A 22,162-nucleotide genomic window follows, 5' to 3' on the forward strand; every position below is an offset into this window, starting at 1 on the left:
GTTACAAAATGTGCATATATAAGCGCTGCGCAAAACGTAAACTGCATTAATTGATGTTTGTGACACTCTTTCTCGGCATATTGCTAACACTATTCATTATCGAAGAACGAAACCCCGATATTTGGACTCGCAAACAGACCAAACCTGACAACGACAAGAAGAAGACATGATTTGTGTTACATTTTTTGCGGCGTTTTGTATTCAAGAACTGCGATGGTGGTTGTCTGTTAGAAAAATACGAATGGAATGCATACAGATAATGGAACAAATTCGTATGGACTTTCGAACAGATTGTTGCTGTGGTCGCAAAGACTGCACCAAACTAATTGCGCGACTTCAACTGGAGAAAGAGCAAGCTGTGAAAGACTCTCGAACTTGTATTGTTTGCCGCATTGAAGAGAAAACCTGTGTGGTAACTGCATGCTGGCACTTGTTTTGCGTAAACTGTTGCTGGCGCATGCATATGAACGGGAACAAATGCGCTGTGTGTAGAACTGAGATGTGGGGTTGGGCGCCGATTTATTGGACCGATTAGAAGTTATGACTTTGAGTGTTTTTATTATCGATAAATAAACCGTTGAAATGCATTTTATGTGAATAAAAAGTAGAAAACAGAAAAATACGCTTTTGGTTGTCTTATTGCATGAACAAAACAAACACACAAGTTTACTGTTATTGTTCTTTATTAACAACATACAACAAAAATGTACAACACTTATGTTATCACATTTTCTTCTCTGCGCTTTCGACTCAGACTACGACTGAACACCTTTGTAAAGCTTCTCTTCCTAGGCCTTGAACGTTTATCATCGTTTTCACTAAGTTCGTTGACTGACTTCGGTTGAAGGTTTTCCTTTGACTCGTTTTCTCTTCTGAGCAATTCGTTATCATACGCGGTTTTGTTGTGAAATGTAAGAAGTTGTGGAATGCGTTTAAGAAACATCACCACTTCTGTCATGCCTAGGTGCTCAGCGAGTTCGATCATGTTTACCAGGCTAGAGATTGACTGCCAATCCGAGTAATCTAGCGTGAGACCGTTACATTGGTACTCAGACAGGTTCATGAGAATTTCAAACACGTTCATCAATTCTTGAACACTGTACTTCGGCTGAATCTTGACATGATTTGTCTTAACGTTAGTGAACATTTTCACAATTGCTGCTGGGTATGATCTTTGTTCTTTGCCCACATAAAATACAACCCTGTCTTTGCTTTGTTTAAGCGCCTGAATGAGCTTTGAAGAGATTTCAATACCAATATCGTACTTCAGTTTAGTGAACAAGCGATTCGTGGCTTCGGTGTCAGTGACCCGTTTAATATCTTTAACGTTTATGGTTGACATGGTTGACATGGTTGTGTGTGGGTTGAGTGTTTTTTTTATAGAAAAACTAACCTTAAATAGATTTTTATCGCAGTTTTCCAAACCGTAATTTGTGATTGTATAGACAGTTGAACATCCACAAAAAGTCATGTTTTTTCTTGAGCTGGGAATCACATCCTATAGTGTTAATCATAACAAGAAAAACATAAACTCCTAAAAGCGAATAAGGACAGAGTGAAGTGTTTCTCGAAGTTTTGTATGTATCGTAAATAAACTTTATGTATGTGGAATTGTTAACCGTACTTTCGTCAAACAGAGAGAAAAAATTGTAAGCTTTAAGTCGGTTGTATCCACAAATAGGATCGCCAAATACTGAATCAAAATGGCTTGTAATTTCGCTAGTTGTCAATTTTTTGAACAACGACATGCGTTCATCGTCTTTGAACTCATTGAGAACCATTGTGACACACGTTTGAATTCCACACCCGAGTTTTGAGTTCATTTCTACTAGCTTGCTTTCGAATATTCGTATTGGTTCTTCATATTCTGTTATGTATTGAAAAATGCATAGCGAGCATTCGTGGTGATGTCTAGAGTACATGGGTGAAAGCAAGTAGGTGTTTTGTGCTAACTGTTCGTCTTCGTCAACAATCAAAACCTCGTCAATATCCATTGATAAGGCAACAAATGTTTACAGTTCATTGATACAATTTATTTACAACATATACAAAAAATGTAACACACACAAGTCAACATAATCATACAATATTGCAACAACGTAGTCATTCGTCATCATCGCTCAATTCTAGATCACTGAGTATAGTCTTTTCCTTTTTCGGTTTCTTTGCAGCTTTCGTTTCACCAGATTTGCGCATTCTTTTAACAGCCAGACCGTTCATAATTTCCTTTTCATCATCGTTTAGCGTATCTGAGATTTCTGTATCGGAGATGTCGATATCGGCATATTTGCGTTTTTCCTCAACATTGGAAGATTTTATTCGCTCTATTAGCGCAAACATGTTTTCGTCTTCCCCAGAACCGAGTATTTTGTTAATCACATCAATTGGAATTCGATCGAAAACGTTAGAGCTCACAGTCTTCACAACATCGTCCTGCAGGTTTTTTGTTTTCTTGATGCCCTTTATCAGATTCTGCGTTCTTACTTTGAGGCTTTTGTACTGCGCTAGTTTGGCATCAATCTGTTTTAGTTTTTCTGAAAGTTCTTTTATCTTCAAATAATCGTTAGGCGACAAGAAGACACCTGACTCGACTTCAGAAACCAAATTCCTTTTCACGCCGTGATTGAGTACAGTGTTCGCAAACTGCTGTATTCGTTCTCGGTTGTTCGTTTTTATAGCATAGCTCGAGGTCAACATTGCTTGTGCCATCGTAGAAAGTGATTGCGAGTGTGCTTATTTTGTTAACTGCAGCTATATATATACGCTTGAAAAATAATGCACGCCTTACTTGTTCATCATTGGCTGGAATAAACGAATGTAGTACGCCTCTTTTGCTTTACGCACATGCTTGTCTCGCTCTGTCTCCAAAACGAATACAGTGTAACGTTCTTTTACATCGCACAAGTGTTTCCCACATTCTATCAAATGATCAGTAGCTCGACAATAGTGCTGTTCTGTTCGAATATGAGAGTTGTGTGTGTGAATGCGTTTTCTCAAATTAACGGTCTCGCCAATATACTCACCGCCGCAAGTGTTGCACTTCAGAACATATATAACATCTTTTGATTTACAAGTCAAGTTCTCTCCATCTTCAACAATGTATACAAAACCACAATTGAACTGAAAACTATTTCCACTCTTTATTTGAGAACATAAAGTGCAACGCATACCGTTACATGGTTTAACTTTGTAATCCATACAAATTTCGATATTTCGAGATTGTGAATAAAAATGTGTTTATACGCTTTTTGTTACTGAGACGTGAAGATCAGCTGGTACCGTGAAATTGATTCCGTGTTCCTGCATAGCACAAGTAATGTCAAAACACGAACAGTTTTGCGAATTTAGCTGACTGATATGTAGAGTTTTACTAACTTTTGTGAAACAAAACTCGATTGTCAAGTCGAATATGAACACGTTTTCGTCTCCAATATCGTCTAGTATGGTTTCAAAAATGCTTTCGAGCAGTTCTTGTTCATTGATCAAAACGCTGATGCATTTAAAAACGTGGATGGAAAATTCTTGAGTGTTACCAATGCTCTCGCGTTCAATGGTATACATGTTGTCATACAAAGTCATTGTGAGTTATGACAATAGCGGATACAAACGCTTTGATATATGTTAACTGTTTACAACAGTATCGTTATGCCGAGCTATGCTGTGTAGTACAATTATGAAGCAAATAGCAGCTATCACAAGCACAATGAATCCACCAACACAAACAGCGACAGTTTCCCAAAACGTTAATTTTCTTAGTCCCGGTTCGTCATTCAATGTACTTTTACCCAACAAAACCTCGCAAATCGTGGGACTGTGTTTGCATTTTTCGATTTAAATGGTCTTTGATCGCATATCGACATACGTGCATTCTTGTCCACTGTTCGTCCTTTTGTTGTACACAATGAAGTGATCGCTTGTTACAGAAGTGTCATCTATATTTTTTATTTGAAACTTTGCCTCACTCATATTGTGTGCCGTGTTCTGAGTAATGCTAACCAAATATGAAACAACCGTATTATCCAAATCGTAAACACTCGCAATACTTGAGTGCGAACAATTTTCATCAATCCGAAAACATTTGCCATCATTCGCTTTCACAGCACCAATATCGCAGTATGTGAAATTAGCCAATTGTATGTGTGGTACGCGAATGAAATGACCATTTCTCGCTATAAGCACAGCATTCGTGCTCTCGGTACAATTCTCAATTTGATACGTATTTCTATATAACGACATACAAATCTTATCAACAGCTGTGCCATCTTTGGTGCTGAAGACAGTAAGTCGATATGATGAAGCCTTTTTCGCGAGAATAACTTCGTTACTCACTTGTTTCACTATTTGACTTAGCATCGCACGTAAAGCATGATTACGTTCGTTGATAATCAAGAGTGTGTATTCACGAAACGGAGAAAAATGCGTATTAGAGGAAATCTTGAATGATGAATCCAAGTTGATGAAATAGCAACGATTGTTATGTACTTTGCCGATTGTAGTAGAACGATTACATGTTAGGCAGTAACAATTTTGCAATCCATACGTAGATACTTCTGCAACGGTCTGCTTGTTGTGCTTAATTCCCATTTTATGCTTGTTGATAGCATCTTGCATATTTTGAAATTTTTGGTTAAGGATGTTATCGTTTTTAACTGGCAGACTAACGTTGAGTTTTGGCTTGTTAAGAGCATTTTGAATTTTGTGAGAAGTTTGGTTAACAACAGTATTTTTTTTAACTGGCGGACTTATCTTGTTTTTTGGATTGTTGGTAGAAGTTTGAATATCGTAAAATTTTTGGCTAACGAAAGTATTGGCATTTTGAATATCGTGAACTTTTTGGCTTACGATAGGTTCAACGATAGGTTTGTTTGTTACTGACAGAACTTTAGTGTTTTTGAAAAAAAAGTCAGAAAAATTGATAATTGGTACATTTTCAGCGCTTTGCTTTTCATCCAAATTATCGTCAGAGTAATCCTCATCAAAGTTATCCTCGTCAGAGTAATCCTCGTCAGATTGATCATAGTCAAAGTCGAACTTATCATCGATTTTTAAGCGGATCTCACTCATTTCTTGCTCTATTTGTGTAATTGTGTCTCGCAATTCTTTGGACTTAGAAGGGATTATTTCCAAACCTAGATCATATTCTTTGATATACTTGGCGACTGACAAATCACTCAATTTTCTCTTTAATAACGCATCTTTGATTCGTGTTAACGCATGATCCTGTTTCTCGGGACTAGCACCTTCTAAATTCACATCGCACCATGTTCCGAACGTTGTACACAGTTCAATATTAAATCTGATGAAGGCATGACCGTGCATCCCATTTGCACAAATTTCACTTCCATCATAGGTCAATGAAAAATTGTACGGAAACAAAGGTATCCAAGCGTGTGTGTAAATCTCAGTAAACACAGATTCTACAAACTCACTGATAGAGTACGTTTTCGGCTCAATTTGCAATCTAACTAAAAGACTTGGTAAGTCGTAAGTGATAAACATTGATCCCGCTACAAAACCATCAACTACACTGTATACCGGTTTCGAAAACGCTTTTTTCTTGTTCGGACATCTAGATAGACCTATGGATTTGCATTGTTGCTCATGACCTTCTAAACTAAACTCTGGGTTTTTCATCCATTTGTTGAAAAATTGTAAATTTTCTTTGACATCGTCGTATAATGACAAATACTCATAGGTTACGTTTATCAACACATAAAATAAACCATTCGTAACGTCAATCGGTGTATTCTGTACATGCTTGAAACAAGACGGTTCATAAAAATTTGGTTTAGGACGTCCTAACGCATTTGTTTGTAAAACTAAGGGAAAAAACAGGGCAACTATATGCACAAACATATACATGACGAGTTTTTGATGCATTGTCATTTTGGAAAGTTCCTATATAAGTATTTTCTACAAACAAATTGAAGTTATTTGTCTTCCAGTCATTCACATGGATTACACCACAAATAGCATTCCTATGTGTCTGTGGACAGATTTCCAGCATGTGGAAATAAATACAAGAGAACATTTTGCACATCAATTCGAAACGTACGCAATACTCAAAGCTTCTCTACAACCAACGAAGTTGATAATGATATTTGATGAAATTGTTGAATTCGTTTGCAGCAAAACAAACATAAGCAAAATCAAGATTCAACACGCGCTGATGGACTCTTGTACTTCAAGGAAAACCTTTTCAGTTTGGTCGTTTCTGATCAAAGATGTGACAAAAGAAACCTTGAACGTTCTTGCTACGAAAGCGAACCTGTGTAGATTCGATTTATTGTATGGTTTCATTCATGCCGAAAACTGGATATGTGGTGCAATTGATTTTCGAGGTGCTGAAAAGTCAAAAGATATTGCCAAAGATATTCTTGAAACAGAGCACGTTTTTGAAATGTTTAGCGCGAATGCGATGACAAGATATTCCAATAAAATGTCCATGAAGAATATTCAATAAAACGTATTGTATCATAGCTTGTGTTTTCGTGATTTGTTCAGAACATACTCAAATAACAAACAACACGCACAATTGTTTCAAGGTTTTTTATTAACATATACAATCGAACACAACAAAACAAACATGCATAAAATGTTAATTATTGAGTCACACATCTATGTGTTAATATCATGTATCACTCGAATGCCGCATCGGATGCATCATCGTCAGAAAAATAAATATGGTCGGCCTCTTCGTCCCGCGTTTCGATGTATTGCGCGAATGCCTCGTAATCAGAAAAATAAATATGGTGGGCCTCTTCATCCAGCTTTTTGTCAATCAAATAGTCATATGGCGATTGAACATAAGGTAGATGTTCAATTTTATTTTGTTCTTCATCATCGACGCCATCGATTTCGTCCGCAAAACAATTGTCGAATTCTTCTTTATATTTTTCCTCCAAAAAACGTTCGTAAGATTGCAAAAACTGATCTTCTATCATATCATCGATATCACGGCTTCTGCAAACCCAACACATTTTTCTATCATGTATCTCTGCAACTTAACATTATTTTTTGGCTTCTGATAATTATCCATTACTTCCGAGTAATAATGTGTTGAGATTTTTTCAAATGTGTACGTGTACTTGCTGCAGATTCATTTTACTTTCTATATTTAAAGCGCCTAGACCAAATGTGCTATTAATAGTACCAACACTTCGCTATCTACAAGTTAATGGACTGACAAAATATGAAATATAGATGTCTACACTTTGAAATATTAACATGTAAAACAGGCTTGTAGATAACAAACACATATTAAATTATATAGGCAGAACACACGTACAAGTATGCGTTACAGGTTTGAAATCTCAACCTCTTTAATATATAATTTTCGTTTTCGCAATTCTAGGATGTTCTTTGTAAATTGTTTACGTTCCTTTTTTTCCTTAAATAATTAATTTATTTTGTTATTATTATTTATTTTCTTCTCTATTTTTTTCCTGTTAAGTTAAGCTTCTATTGTCCTTTGTTAGCTCCTAATTTTTCGTTTTCGCATTAGGTGCTATAATTTCAGAGGAAAAAACCCATCAAGGATTAGGATACGCATTGATCTTTAGGAAGTACCTACATGTATTCTTTCGATTGTGTATGTTGTGTATGCTGGTTCCTATTACAATTACACTGTTTTTCCCTTTTATCTTGCAAATGTGCTCTACAACTGAATCCACTTGCTCTGTATTAATCTAATGCTATGATTGTTATTATTGTTTTGTATTATACGCTTAAATGTTTTATTGTTGTATGTCTTGGCCATAATTAAACTCAAATACATTGTGAATGGCCAAAGGCGAATATGCTGATTCGCCAATAAATGATAGTGATTAAATATTTAACAAGAATTGCAGACTTCGCGAAGCTCAGAAAATCTTCCAGACAGTCGGTCTGACAGGATCCATTAAACCATCAGACCAAAGTATTTATATAAATTTTATTTTCTTTATTTTTTCCAGACAGTCATTTGAACTAGCTCCTAAAATCTGTCAGCTTGCTCAAAAGAAATTTTGTCAAACATGTCCACTGGGGACAGACAGCTTTCGCGAAGTATGGAATATATATATTTTTTTTGATACTGTTTTTTCATCATGTGATACTTTAATGAATGCCATTATTAAAGTCATTTTTAACAGATGAAACCTGTCTCTTTTTATCAGATCTACTCCCCCCCCCTCCGGTATAAAAGCAAATCACTTATATTATATTTAAAGATTTGCAGACTTTTAGACTGATACCATTATAAACCTAATCTATGCTAGTACTTGATATAAAATCTATTGCAAATAATTTGGAACTATAACGTGGCTGCTGAGCAGGAAATACCTGTTTGATACACATATATTGTGAGAATTGTTCTTTGAAGAAATGAAGAAAAATGCCATACCTTTAAAGTTCTCGTCATGCTTTTTCGTTACGTGACCTCGGAACCCAGATATTGTCTTGTATTCTCGTGAACAAATTGGACACACATATATATCTTTCTTATCAACACTAACACTATGTTTATCAGTACAAACAGAGTCATTGTCAGTATAGTCCCCTTCAAAAAGCTCATCAAGGTCTAAATCACTATCACTCCAAGCGAAAAAATCAGGGTCTCTGTTACGCGACATGATTGCACAAATGATACAGAATTTAAAAAATGTAAAATCCAAAATATGTACTAGTATGTCCAACTTATAAGATACACAATCGAGAATAGCCTTTTTTTAAACAGTTTTAAACAGCATTTCATTGTGTTTATAACGTACTATTATAAACAAGTATATTAAAATCTAACACATTCACAACAAAGACTTACCTTAATTGGACATCACAATGACATATAAAGAATGAATTCGCCGGCCGCGACCACTGATCACACAATTAAAATCAATCAACAACGCAAACTGATAATTGAAGTAAGAATCCCTTCTTTTAATTAATTCTCAAGAGTAAAGAAAAAACACTCAAAGCATCTTCAGTTCGCTAATTGATTCGACGATTAACACGCGCGTGAAATGTTTTTGTTTTTTTCTTTTCGCGAAATCCTAGCCCACGATACTGAAAGCTTAATTTAATAACCAAAAGAAAAAAACTGGATTACAAACAAAACTTTCATAACCTATAACTCATGAATAAGATCTAAATAAAAAGAGAATTAAACAATTGAAAAAAATCTACACAATCAATATTGAAATAAGTCGAACTAAACCGGGTTTTGGATCGAACGATCATAGCATTTATTATACTGTAATGTTGTTTTAATCAGAGACCTAGATCTATGTGTCCACATATATCTATCCGTTTTGAAATAATAATATTTTATAAGGTTTTAACTGTCTGAAATACCAAATTATACAAGAATATTTTATCAGCAAAAGCCTTTCAAATAAATTATTCAACAGCATTCTCGCCGCGATTTGGAAGTTCTAAGCGCAATTGCTTCAATGATCGCGGCATTATAAATTCTTATTGTAGGTAAATAAAATCGAGATTTTATAAAAACATAATTATTCATGTTTCTATGAAACTTTATTTTATGAAAATCGGATCATTATTGACCAAGTTACAGCCGCCTTTCTACAGCGCCGTAACATTTTCGCATAACTTTGCTCGATAATCGTAGCCGTTGCTACTGACGCGTCGCTATCTTATCGCAATCGTGATACACCGGCTATCTCCGGACTACTCCGATTGATTCATGGAATAAATCGTCTGCTGATCCCAAGTGTTCTTATCAGTTTCTCGACCACGTGACCCCGCCGAGAGATAGCCCGATAAGGCGCGAAGTTTCCAATCTGTGTAATCTATAGGTCCTTGTAATCTATAGGTCTTTGACTGATATTAATACACGATGTATTGGTCCACTTCTCTTATAAAAACATGTCTCTCAGGTGACTGAAAAATGGCTGTGTAGATACACCAAATACTACTACAACGGAGACTAAGATAGCACATGTTACAATTAATTTGTCTTCCTTGCGTTCTTCTTATACGACAAACACTTCTAAAACAAAAAAGCAAAAAGCTGCTACTGCTACTGCTTCGGCTACTATTACTGCTACCGCTACTGCTACTGCTGCCGCTGCCATTGCCATTGTCATTGCCATTGCCATTGCCACTGCCACTGCCGCTGCCCCTGTCTCTGCCACTGCCGCTGCCACTGCCACTGCCGCTGCCAGTGCTGCTGCTGCTACTGCTACTGATAGTGCTACTGCTACTGCTACAACTACTGCTACTGCTACTGCCACTGCAACTGCCACTGCCGCTGCCACTGCCGCTGCTTCTGCTGTTACTGCTACTTATAGTGCTACTGCTACTGCTGCTGCTACTGCTACTAATTATAATAATTCCCCTTTTACTTCTATTTCTACTATTGCTAGCGATGCTTCATAATTTATTTTTAAATGTATCATTTTGTTAAAACAGGAAATAACTGTTATATATATTTTCTTAAAGGTGTAAAGAATCTAAACTTTTCTGCGATTACTGTTTTATTTAACTGGATTAGTAAAGGCCACATAACAGACGCTATTGTACTGCTTTGTACAAAACAACATTTTGTCCTAATCAACAGTTTTAACATGCCGCAGTTTCCTTGGAAGTTAACCTTTGATTGGACTTATGTATAAAACATTAACATGGTAAATGTTGACCATTTGTCCTGTCACAATTATATATTAGTTGAGCCAAACGTGTGATAAAGATCCCTTTTGGATTGGCGATAAATACTATTTATATTGTTCAAAAGTGGGAGACTGAGAAAACATATGTTACAATTAATTTGTCTACTTTGCCTGCTTCTTCTTTATATATTTTTCTTGCTAATCGTTTAAGTTTAGTTTTAGTTAAGTAGATATATCAATTCACATTTTTTATAGATATTTATTTGGATAGTAATAGTATGTTTTATTTCACTTGACATCATTGAACCGGTTTAGTCATTGATAAAATCGGGATCTCCACAGGTGTTTAATCTCGATTGTTAGGTTACGCATGCGCAATTAATTTCCTTCTATATTACATATAAAATAGTTGATGTTCGATATCAATTTTTACCATGACCAAGCGTTTCAACACTATATCATCATACATCATTGGAAAGATAAATGCATAATCTTTTGAAAAAAATGCATGCCATCAAATTCTATGTGTTGTAACTCAAAATATTTACCTTAGAATAGGCACACCAGTTTTGACACATGTGGAGGCGACCATTTTTACTCAAATAGTATGACCTACTTTCAAAGCCTTTGAACCATCAACAGAAAAAGTAGAGCACAAAAATGGCTTTTTTTCTTATTGCTTACAAATATACCTTCAAATTAATACCAAAAACAACCATTTGCATTCTATTTTACAAATCCTAAGCAGCATTCACTGAACAATGTGTGCTATATATCAAATTGACTGCATGTAACCCTGTAAACAGGAGTTCCGGTTTGGGGTTATGTGACCTTTAAGAGAACCCAACCCCTTCAAATTTATATAAAAGGCACTTTTCCCACAGGTATAATCTGTTTTGAGAAAAATCACAAAGTTCCGATACAATGACACACAGATTTATTCATAAAAATTGCCGTTGAAAGCGTCATGCGTAACAGCGTTTCGCGTCAAGAATTATGGTAGAAAAGCCAAACTTGGTTTCATCATACATGCAGCACTTAGACTTCATACAAGTCATCACTTTCGATTCTCATAGGCAAAGTTGATGTAACAGATGACTAAATAAGTGACAAAAATCATCAATGGCAATATTTGTGCTTCAAAGCAGGTTTTGAACAGGTTTCGAACAAACTTTTTTCTTTTTTTTTTGGCACAGTTTAGGTAAAATCCATGTAGAGGCAGAATTTCTGATGTCATTTCACCCAACAAAAGGGCTTGCTTGCGTGGAAAAACAACACACTTGAATTCCTGACTCAAAAAAAGTGATCGTCAGACATGAGCTTTAAGTCTTTTGCCACACCTGGACCTATGATTCCTAGGCTCGAGTTCCGTCTCGGACAGGCTCCGGAAAGTGTCAGCCTGGCCCGGGTGCTCGATTCCGTGTAATCTGAGGAAACAAAAAGGTTTTTTTGTGCACATTTACCAATAACGGTGCCAACTAATGTAAGTGGGATACAATTAGCGTAAGCTTTCAATAGTCTTTGTTGCTTTATTTGCTGCAAAGGGATAAGTCACCACGCCGGAATCACATTGTCGGGCACACTGGTAAAGTTATCGCCTTAAAATGTTGTTTCAGAGCTGCAGTAAATGTAAAACACCCAATTTTCCTAATTTTGGGGACAAACGTGTGCCAAGATATCGAAGAAATCATTTTACAATATATTTAATTGAAAATAACGATGTACTAACCTACAAAGACACCGATCCTCTCGACACGACTGGGCGAGTGTTGAGGGCTGTCTCCGAATCAGTCATGCTGTACAGTTTTTGATGGCCTGTCACTTCAGCCGGACCTGTAAACCAATTGGACGACAGTTCAGACAGAGCTATAGACCCATTTCGACACCGCCTACAAATGCACGCTTAGGTTTACGCATAATAATAGTGATAATGAGGTCACTTAAATACAGATTGCCTGGTGTTTTTCATGCAGGGTCTATAACAACAACATTCCTCCAGCAAAGAAAGCATAATATTATTATCATTTTTGTGTTTTCAGCTGAACACTTGATTTTGCTTGAACTCAGCAAGATATCCAAACAGGAAAAATAAGGCAAAGTAGTTTTATTAAAACTTATTCTGAATAGCATTGCCTGACGGGGTTGAAAGCGAAGGCAAATAACAGTGTCGGTCAAAATTGGCAGGCATTTTTAACAGTAAAAGGTTCAAAAAGTAAACAATAATAATAGATACAGATGAAATAAAGACATGCATTAGGTTCATTTTTGAGACTGATGCAAATTAATGTAAAAATGTCACTGAAAAACAATACCGAGTGTTTAAGTAGTCTTAGAATATGTCTCCGGAACAGGTTTCGGTGTAATTTTCCAGCATTTAACCCCCTTATTACCCCAAGTGCTACAGCCCAATTGCAAACAGCCCTAATTTGGGTCAAAATGACATCTGGCAGTTATGTTTTGCAATACAGAGAGTTTTTGATGGTCAATTGTCAAAATTCTGGCAGACGACTAACTTGGTCGGAAGTTCTTAAAGGTTACGCATGCGCAATTAATTTCCTTCTATATTACATTTAAAATAGTTGATGTTCGATATCAATTTTTACCATGACCAAGCGTTTCAACACTATATCATCATACATCATTGGAAAGATAAATGCATAATCTTTTGAAAAAAATGCATGCCATCAAATTCTATGTGTTGTAACTCAAAATATTTACCTTAGAATAGGCACACCAGTAATGACACATGTGGAGGCGACCATTTTTACTCAAATAGTATGACCTACTTTCAAAGCCTTTGAACCATCAACAGAAAAAGTAGAGCACAAAAATGGCTTTTTTTCTTATTGCTTACAAATATACCTTCAAATTAATACCAAAAACAACCATTTGCATTCTATTTTACAAATCCTAGGCAGCATTCACTGAACAATGTGTGCTATATATCAAATTGACTGCATGTAACCCTGTACACAGGAGTTCCGGTTTGGGGTTATGTGACCTTTGTTAGGTGGGGAAAAGGGTCCGAATGATAATATTGTCGTCGGCTTACGAATGACATTTCACAAGTTTTAGACAAATATGTATACGTTATAAACCTAATTTAAGTATTACATAGATAATAACTTATCTTTATTTTGATGAACTACGTTTAAGTTATAAAACTATAATTATCTATTTGTTGTGTGCCGCATACATACACACTTGCTTTTTTTTAAAAATTTGATCACAATGGGCCGAAGTTATTAATCGTTTAAAAATTGTGATTTAAAATCAATATAAAATAACGGACGGAATAACAAAAAAGGACGGAATAGCACATCGTTGTTATTTTATTATTATAAACATCGGATTTAAGTTGTCGAGGTAAGTGTTTCTATAACTTTAAATTTTGCTGTTCGTCAGTTCGATGAATACTGTTAAAGCTCAAATAGAGGCATATATCAAATAAAGGCAGAAGAGTTTCCGTTTCAATCGATTTTTTTTATTATCCAAACTGTGTGCTACGTGTCGTTTACACTATGTTCGATTCTTTCGCTGAGTTGTTAATTGTATTGATCACAGTTGGCTAAGACTGAATGTGGACGCCATTTTGTTATTACGTGACGCATTGGCCGTAACGTCGCGTGCTTTAGCTCCGGGGCCAATTATCGTTTATCAACATTTGGCCTTGCAGGGAAAACGTGATAATCACCTTGCTTTGACCGATAATCACATGTATTCGAGTCAATTTTGTAACTATATATAGTAACATAAGTAGAAAGCTACCAATTAACACTTGTTTCTAATGGTGAATTCTTTTCTTTTATTCCTTTAAGCGCATCATCTTGTGTATATATCAAATTTTGATCATTTACCTTTAATCTGATACCTTTACATGTGTATTAGCTCTTTGATTGAAAAAGCGACAAAGGTTTGAAACTGTATCACATATTATGAAACACACTGTAAGTGATTTTGAATACAAAACACATATATGTCTTAAAATAAGGACAGCAATGGTACGCACTAACACTTGCGATAAAGCATGGATCGAACGCACGACTTTGGATTCACACTTAGAAACGACTGTAAATAGTATGTGTCGGTCAGTTTGCATGCACGCAGGACATGATCAAGCTAATGGTGTCTTGCCAAATAATTTAGTATAGGGCACTTACGGTTAGATACGAACTATTTAATTTATTGATCGAAATACAGTAATGAAAATCAGTATTAATTTAAAGCAATACATTAAATAAATAAAACACCCTGAACAAATGATTGCCAGTCTAGACAGAAGTACAATATAACAAACCTCCCAAAACGTGGATCTTTGCCAGCCGGGCACGTCAACGTATCCCCTGATCTCTCCCAGGGTCCGGAGCACGTGCGATGTCCCGAAGCTGTATGGAAACCATGGAGCAGGCGCAGACACTCCTTCCGGTAGTCAACTTGGAACCTGTAGGATGGTTATAATTATTAAGTGTAATACATGTATGAACATGTTTTCTATCAAAAAGTGAACATTAGTGTTACTTTAACAAAAAATCACATTAAAGTATACGAAATGTTCATAGTCAAATCACAGTGTTGGCTTTTATTGGAAATCTTTTGGAATTGTAAATATTATTCTCTTAACGAGAGATTAACGGGGTTTATTGGTAGTTTCATTCAATTCCAGTATTGTTTTTTCGTGAAAGTTGAAAGGTTATACTTATGTGCACAGAATTTGCGAAGTATAAATCGCGTTTGCTTATTAACATTACGAATATATCAATAACTTCATAAATAATCCTATTACAGGAGAAACAATATGTAACATCAAACTAAATATTTCTGTCATGTAAGGCTTTACTCTCTAAATAAAATAATATATTTTACTCAAAGGCATATTTTAGAGTCGTGTACTTGTGGTTTTAACTGTTGGAGATATTGATTGAGGTGTAAACTACACAATCACGTTTTGAGATTTAAGCATGCAAAACTCATCGCCATTAATTTGTCATTAGATTTTAATTAGACCCTTGGTCATGTTTTTTTTTCAAATATCTAACGACAGGCTTACGTTAAAACTAACATGCATAGCTTCAATACAAAAAAATCAACAGGGGTGTTCAATAAGTTCCTAAAATGAAGCACATATGAACGATGCAAAGAAAGTGACAATGATTAAATTTATTAAATAAAATTCTCAGACTATGTTGTCGCAAATTAATTATTTTTTCCCAAAGGTATTTCAATATTTTGTGTATGAATGTAATAGAAAAAAAGGGACTTCATGAATTTAATGGTCTTTCCAGAATCTCTTTTGCCCGTGAGTATGCTCCAGGATAATTTCGCACTCGGTGTTATGACGCTCTTTGCGTGACATACCGCGCATGCTCGAGAAGTATTCGGTGTGAGAACGAGTAACACTGACCTGACTTTCCGTTCTTTCAGAGAAGCACGTGTAACACACCTGACATAATATGTCAATAATTAAAATCAAAGTACTGACAGTACTGGTGTGACGATGCTTTTGAAGTGGATTGAAATAAAAGCATATATTTAAGTTTATCTACATAACCACAATTGTGTATGTGGGTACGAACATTTTGGGTAGGAAATCAAATGGGTACGAAAATTGTGGGTACAAAACTTATGCCAAAAAATGGGCACGAAAAAAAATTTGGTAACGAAAAAAAATTTGGGTAGGAAAAAACAATTGGGTACGAAACAAAAATTTGGGTACGAGCAAAAATTTTGGTACGAAAAAAAATTGGGTACGCAAAAAATTGGGTACGAAAAATGTAGGGTACGAACACAAAATTGAGGGTATGGGAAAGTAGGACCCGTGGGGAACTTGATCCATTCAGCAAAACTGGGAGGCGGGTTACATTCTCGATCAAATATAACAAGAAATGTCTTTAAAAAGATATTCGACGTGTATTTTCTGTACCACTTATCTTTAAAAACGTTCTGTTACAGTAAAACGTTTGTGGGTTATAACATTACGTTTCAGCATATAAATTCAAAACTTGACATGCTCTTTAATTTCACATGTATATCATATCAAACTTTATATTTCGTTGTTTCCTTTGCTAAGTTAATGATGTTTCGCAGCATCGTCAAAAAGTGTTACGGTACCGAACTACAGCTTACACGGTGGAGCATTCGCCTTGGTTATGACTGAATGCACAGTTTTCAGTTATTTTCTCGAACAGTTGCAATGATGTTTTTAAAATAAATCGTTCCGTTTTTGCCGAATTCGCATCGGTTACCGCCCATCCACCCACCCACACATTCTGTAAACGGCTACTTTAGACTCACAATCATACCAGAGTTAAAAGCTTTGTAATTTACAAACGGACATATTTCTATGTGACCGGATCATTTATATAGCATTCGCAGTCAATATTGTGAACGACAATACAAAATAAACCATCAAAACCGTAAAAAAGTAAAACAAGAATATTTGAGAAGATCGTCATCCTAGTTCTTGTCATGACGGCGTCAATTTAATAAGACCCATGTTTGTAACAAGTGAGATTTCTGTGAATAAAAATCTCAAGTCAAAAACAGCATGGTATTATACTAATATATTTTAGGTGTACATAGATTTACGCCTATATTAGCGTTACTAGGTGAAATTGGGTGGTTACCGAGCATTTACCGTAGATGGCTTGCAATGATTAGGTTTTGGAATAGACTTGTAAAACTTGACGAATATAGATTAACCAAACGAGCATTTGAAAGGGATTACAGTTCATCAAATAACAATAACTGGTGTAGTGAATTTAAAACGATCATGTCTAGTCTTAACCTTACGGATTATTATAACCGTAAACGCCCCATTCCAATGGATTTAGCTAAAGAAAGCATGACTCAGTTTTATTCAATAATTTGGTCTAGAGACTATGAACGTGTTTCAAAGTTAAGAACATATAGAACCTTCAAAACTGAATTTGTTTGTGAAGAATATCTGACACTGAACTTAAAAAGAAATGAACGCGCCTTATTTGCGCAATTCAGAACCGGAATTCTACCACTTAGGGTCGAAACCGGAAGGTATGTGGGTGAAGCCCCCGAGCAAAGACGGTGTAAGCTGTGTCACAGTGGACTGGTCGAAGATGAAACTCATTTTCTTGTTGAATGTGCTCTTTATGAAAACACAAGATCAGTTATATTTGGGAACATTTTGAACTCTGAAGAATATGCTACCTGTCAATCAAATAAAGATAAATTAGTTCTCTTGGTTAAATGTCATCCAAGAAAGTGTGCGAAATTTGTTGTAAATGCTTTTTATATCAGAAGCAGTATTTTATATAAGTAACAATATCTGTTGTATGATGTTGTGTCAGTTAAAACTTTAAAATAATATAATTATGTAAATGGGCTTCTAAGTATCAACTACGAATTACACATTTTTCAGGCATATGTCTTCTTACTTATGATAAAATTGTACATATCATATTATCATTGAACTCTTGTTATGTTCTTATACATATATTATATAGAAGATGCTAACTTATTCATTGAACTAAGTATGTTGCTCAAATATTTTATTGTCTATTTGTATAATAATGATCACGTTATATTTTACACTGTTGTTAAGGTGACTTATAGGCCTATTAGGCCGGGTGTTCGTGTATGCATTGTATATATGTCTGTTAATCTCCTGTACGTAAACACATGTCACTATAATAAAAGATTATCTTATCTTATCTTATCTTATATTTTCGGCGCTGCTGTTTAACCCTGCTGTTAACCTAAAATGACATTTACATAACGACAGTAAACCCGAATGAATACATTCGAATATTTCATTAGCTGGTTCGAGAGAAATCATCTCATTTGTATACAGCGTATTGGAGGCAACACTGTTCAATATAATGAATTCCGGACCACTCGCTGCATGTTCATACGGTACATAGACACACATTTTGCCTAGTTATAATTACGCGTTAAAAATTGAAATCCATCTCGCAGAATTAAATGGTCAGTACTGAATTACTTAATCGTCAGGGTGGTGAAACGTGTACAGCCAGTCCGGGACTCGAACACGGGACCTCCGGCATATAATGCGAGTGCCCTACCGAACGCGTTAACCTGGACGCTTTCACAGCTTATTACCTATCACGCTAAAGTTCGGTACCGTGAAATCCTCCCCTGCCAAGTTGGAATTCGTCATCGAATTCGAATCGCTGGGAACAGTGTAAAACTGATCCCGACGAACCCACGGGCAGTTTCTACGGAGAACTGTCACGGTCTAACGTTGGACGCCATTTGCAATGAGCCCTTCGTTGATTAATGACAAGCGACAAACACGGTGGTTTTGTTGATTATATTGTTTGCAGACTTAGATGATAATGTTATGATCTGCAACAATGCATAAATCTTAATTTAAGATTATAAATATAATTTTAACATAGAATGGTAAAAATAGATATGCCGTTAAACAATACAAACGATGTGACATTCATTAATTGCATCATTTCAATAATAATAATCTTTATAATACTGATGATACTAATTAAACTTCTTCTACAAGTAATAATTATAATTATGGCGTATTTAAAAATGGCGGCTATGATTATATATCACGTGCATGAACAAGTGTTAGTATAATTTGTTAGAAAGGCTACACAATACCAGTAATCACTATATAATCACTACGATGATACTAGATAAACAACATATATTTGGCATTTTGACATATAAAAGATTATTAAAATATCACCCTTTGACACATCGATAAACGTTGATAACACAGTTTTGCATTCAAGATGAGACAAAGACCTATAAAATTTGTATAGGGCTTTGGATGAGACAACCAATACTACAGGGATAGTATTATGTTATGTAATAATAAGAGGGAACTCGTTTCATTATTTAACCAAGAATAGTTCTTGAAAAGCCAGAATTGGTTACCAAAATTTGCCAGTTTGCTATAAATAATACAGTTTGACTTCAATTTTCTATCGAAAAGTATTTTGCTGAGATTTTTGCATTTACAAGACGCAATGATTTTTTTTAAGATCCGCGTCATTCTATAATGGATCTTATGACATATACGACCAGCGTAACTATAGGCCAGCCTGCGCCAGCCTGTGAATCTCGCAGTCTGGTCAAACATACTTAATGATACCATGAAACTTTGCGTGATTTTTTAGAGGACAGCGTTGCTCCGACCAGAGTGTGCAATTGCGCAGGCTGGGCTTTAGCTTACCTGGCCGAAACGTCTTACTATTTTCGCAGCTCCGAAAGTGTTATTTGAATGTGTCAAACTTAAACTTTGTATATGATGATGAAGAAACAATTTCAAAATAAGCCATGTGAAGACCCATATGATTTGATCTCCCTTAGTAATTTTTTTTATCTACGAACTATATTGTGTGGTTTAAATATACGTGCACTTAATAACACACATTTCATTAGGTGATTATGCGACTAACAAATGAAACATTACAACAACAACAATTAAAATCTTTGTTTAAAATTTAATTACTTAGAAGCGTTATTTTGGTAATTTTATTTCAAAGTCAGCATATTTACCGAATTTTGTTTTTAAGATATGTCTTATTTAACATAAAAGTCGCTAAACTTCTTATAGATAATGCACAAAATACTCGTTGAAAAAAAAACTGGATTTTTGCAACGAAATAAAACGAACTAACCTTATAACAGCAAAGTAAATTATAGATCTCATTTTAATCGCAAAGTCTGTATCACCTGTGTTAGTTTTTTTTAAATAATATAATAACTGAAATTGTATTTGCAGTTGATGTGTTTTTTTAAATATCGGGCGGTTAACACATATAGTCGTTCAGATGCGATGCTTTTAATCAACTGCGAGCAACGCCCTCGTCTCTTATCTCTTACTCGCCAGAACTTCAAATCATTGTTAACCAACGCTTACTCGAACATTATCTCATTTATTTAACCCATTTATGCCTAGTGGACTCACCCATCCTTCTAAATTGGATCAATTTATTTAAAAAAATAGGGATGTCTAGAATATTTATTTCTATATGTAGAATACTTCTTACAGAAATTCCTTTGAGTAAACATGGCAGACCATGATGAGACGCCGCATCATGCGGCGTCTCATCAGGGTCTACGCTGTTTGCCAAAGCCTTTTTATTAGACGCTAGGCATAAATGGGTTAAAATATGGGGCACGTTAATAGCTACAGATGAGATACCTAGCAGGGTGTACCGTTAACATCCGTTTGGGCCGACGTGTCTAACTTTTTGGAGTAGCAGAGGCAGTTCCTGCAGAACACCTCGCCGCATCTGTTTGAAAGTACGCCACCTTTGTTTAATGTAGTTGCACACTATAATGGGCATATATGCACGCGTAAAAGCGTGTGTATCAATTAACAAAAACATAAAATGTTGATCGTTTAAACAGAGCTTTGTCTCTTTTAGCTTCATATTCACCAACCAGTACCTGTGACAATGATGCGGCCGCCGGAGGTTGGTCAGTCCGAACACGATTCCGCACGTGGGGTTATGGCAGCACGTGCGCTCGTGCCTGTCCACGTAGTGATGTTTCGTCACCTCGGCAATGTCTGTAGTTCATGAAATAAAATCGTTGACTATATGTTCATAACTGAAAATTTACCTGCGAACCAGAAAATCCTACCGAAAACGACGACACTAGAAAATGATAATCCTTGGTCGCTGTAAAGACCTCGACATAACGACAGTAGACCCGCATGACTTGCAGTGCGCATATTTACGTAACATGGTTGTTGATTGTCTTCGTAAGGTCTGTACAGTGCAAGTATTTAAAAAATGGCGAATGAGTAACTTTAATTACCATGCATCACGCAGTTTATTTTTTGTCAGTAAGAAGGGTAACCAGTTTATCTTAAGCTATCCTTAAAAATAGATTGCTTAGGATAACGCGACCCATTACATGGCATTTTTACAAGTAAGAACTATTGATTTATATAAATGACGAAAACAGTATGAGACTATGTATAAGTAAACCCATTCGTATAACAACCTTACAATTTTAGAGGAAGTTACAATAAGAGGTCTATTGAGAGCGAAGACGGCATTGAAAGTTTTTTGGCAAGATACAGGGAAGTTTATGCTGAAGTAAATTTTAAAGGAACAAACAACTGAATGAAAATCTAAAAGGCTATCCAAAAGATGTGTGTTTTTAGAAGTACAAATAAATGAAACAAGAAGTAATGAAATATTGCAAACCATCCTATATCAATCGAAAAATCAGAATGGTGTATCAAGGAGTTTGGGTTGTTTATTTCGAGAAAGTAAATGCCCGGATGTATATGTAATTTCCGATTGGCTAGACGTTCATTAATGATCATGTTTTCATTAACAGTATTATTACATCATTTCTTAAAACGAGATTGAACCACTTTTTCATTCGAAAGCTAAGGTAAAATTTTATCTTTGTTGTTTCTTGTTTTGTTTGCTACTATTTAGTGTACTGTTCCGATCGCTTCATTTTCATTTAAGCAGAAAGGATCAATACGTTGTTGTTGTTGTGTTGTTTTTGTTATATTTACCTTCTTCGTTACATACGCAAAATATTACATGCACACGTTCGGAAGTTTTTAA

General features: G+C 35.5%; 1 long non-coding RNA gene across 1 annotated transcript; it reads right to left on the reverse strand.

The window, feature by feature from the left end:
• Positions 1-11,527: 11,527 nt before the first annotated feature.
• Positions 11,528-12,714, reverse strand: LOC127867885 (uncharacterized). The gene is made up of 2 exons (XR_008043781.1): positions 12,337-12,714; positions 11,528-12,034 (listed from the first exon to the last, which is right to left on the reverse strand). It is a non-coding gene; the product is annotated as an uncharacterized LOC127867885 (long non-coding RNA).
• Between the last annotated feature and the right edge of the window lie 9,448 nt (positions 12,715-22,162).

Source organism: Dreissena polymorpha, chromosome 1 (genome assembly GCF_020536995.1).
Source record: "Dreissena polymorpha isolate Duluth1 chromosome 1, UMN_Dpol_1.0, whole genome shotgun sequence".
In the NCBI taxonomy this organism is placed as follows: domain Eukaryota; kingdom Metazoa; phylum Mollusca; class Bivalvia; order Myida; family Dreissenidae; genus Dreissena; species Dreissena polymorpha.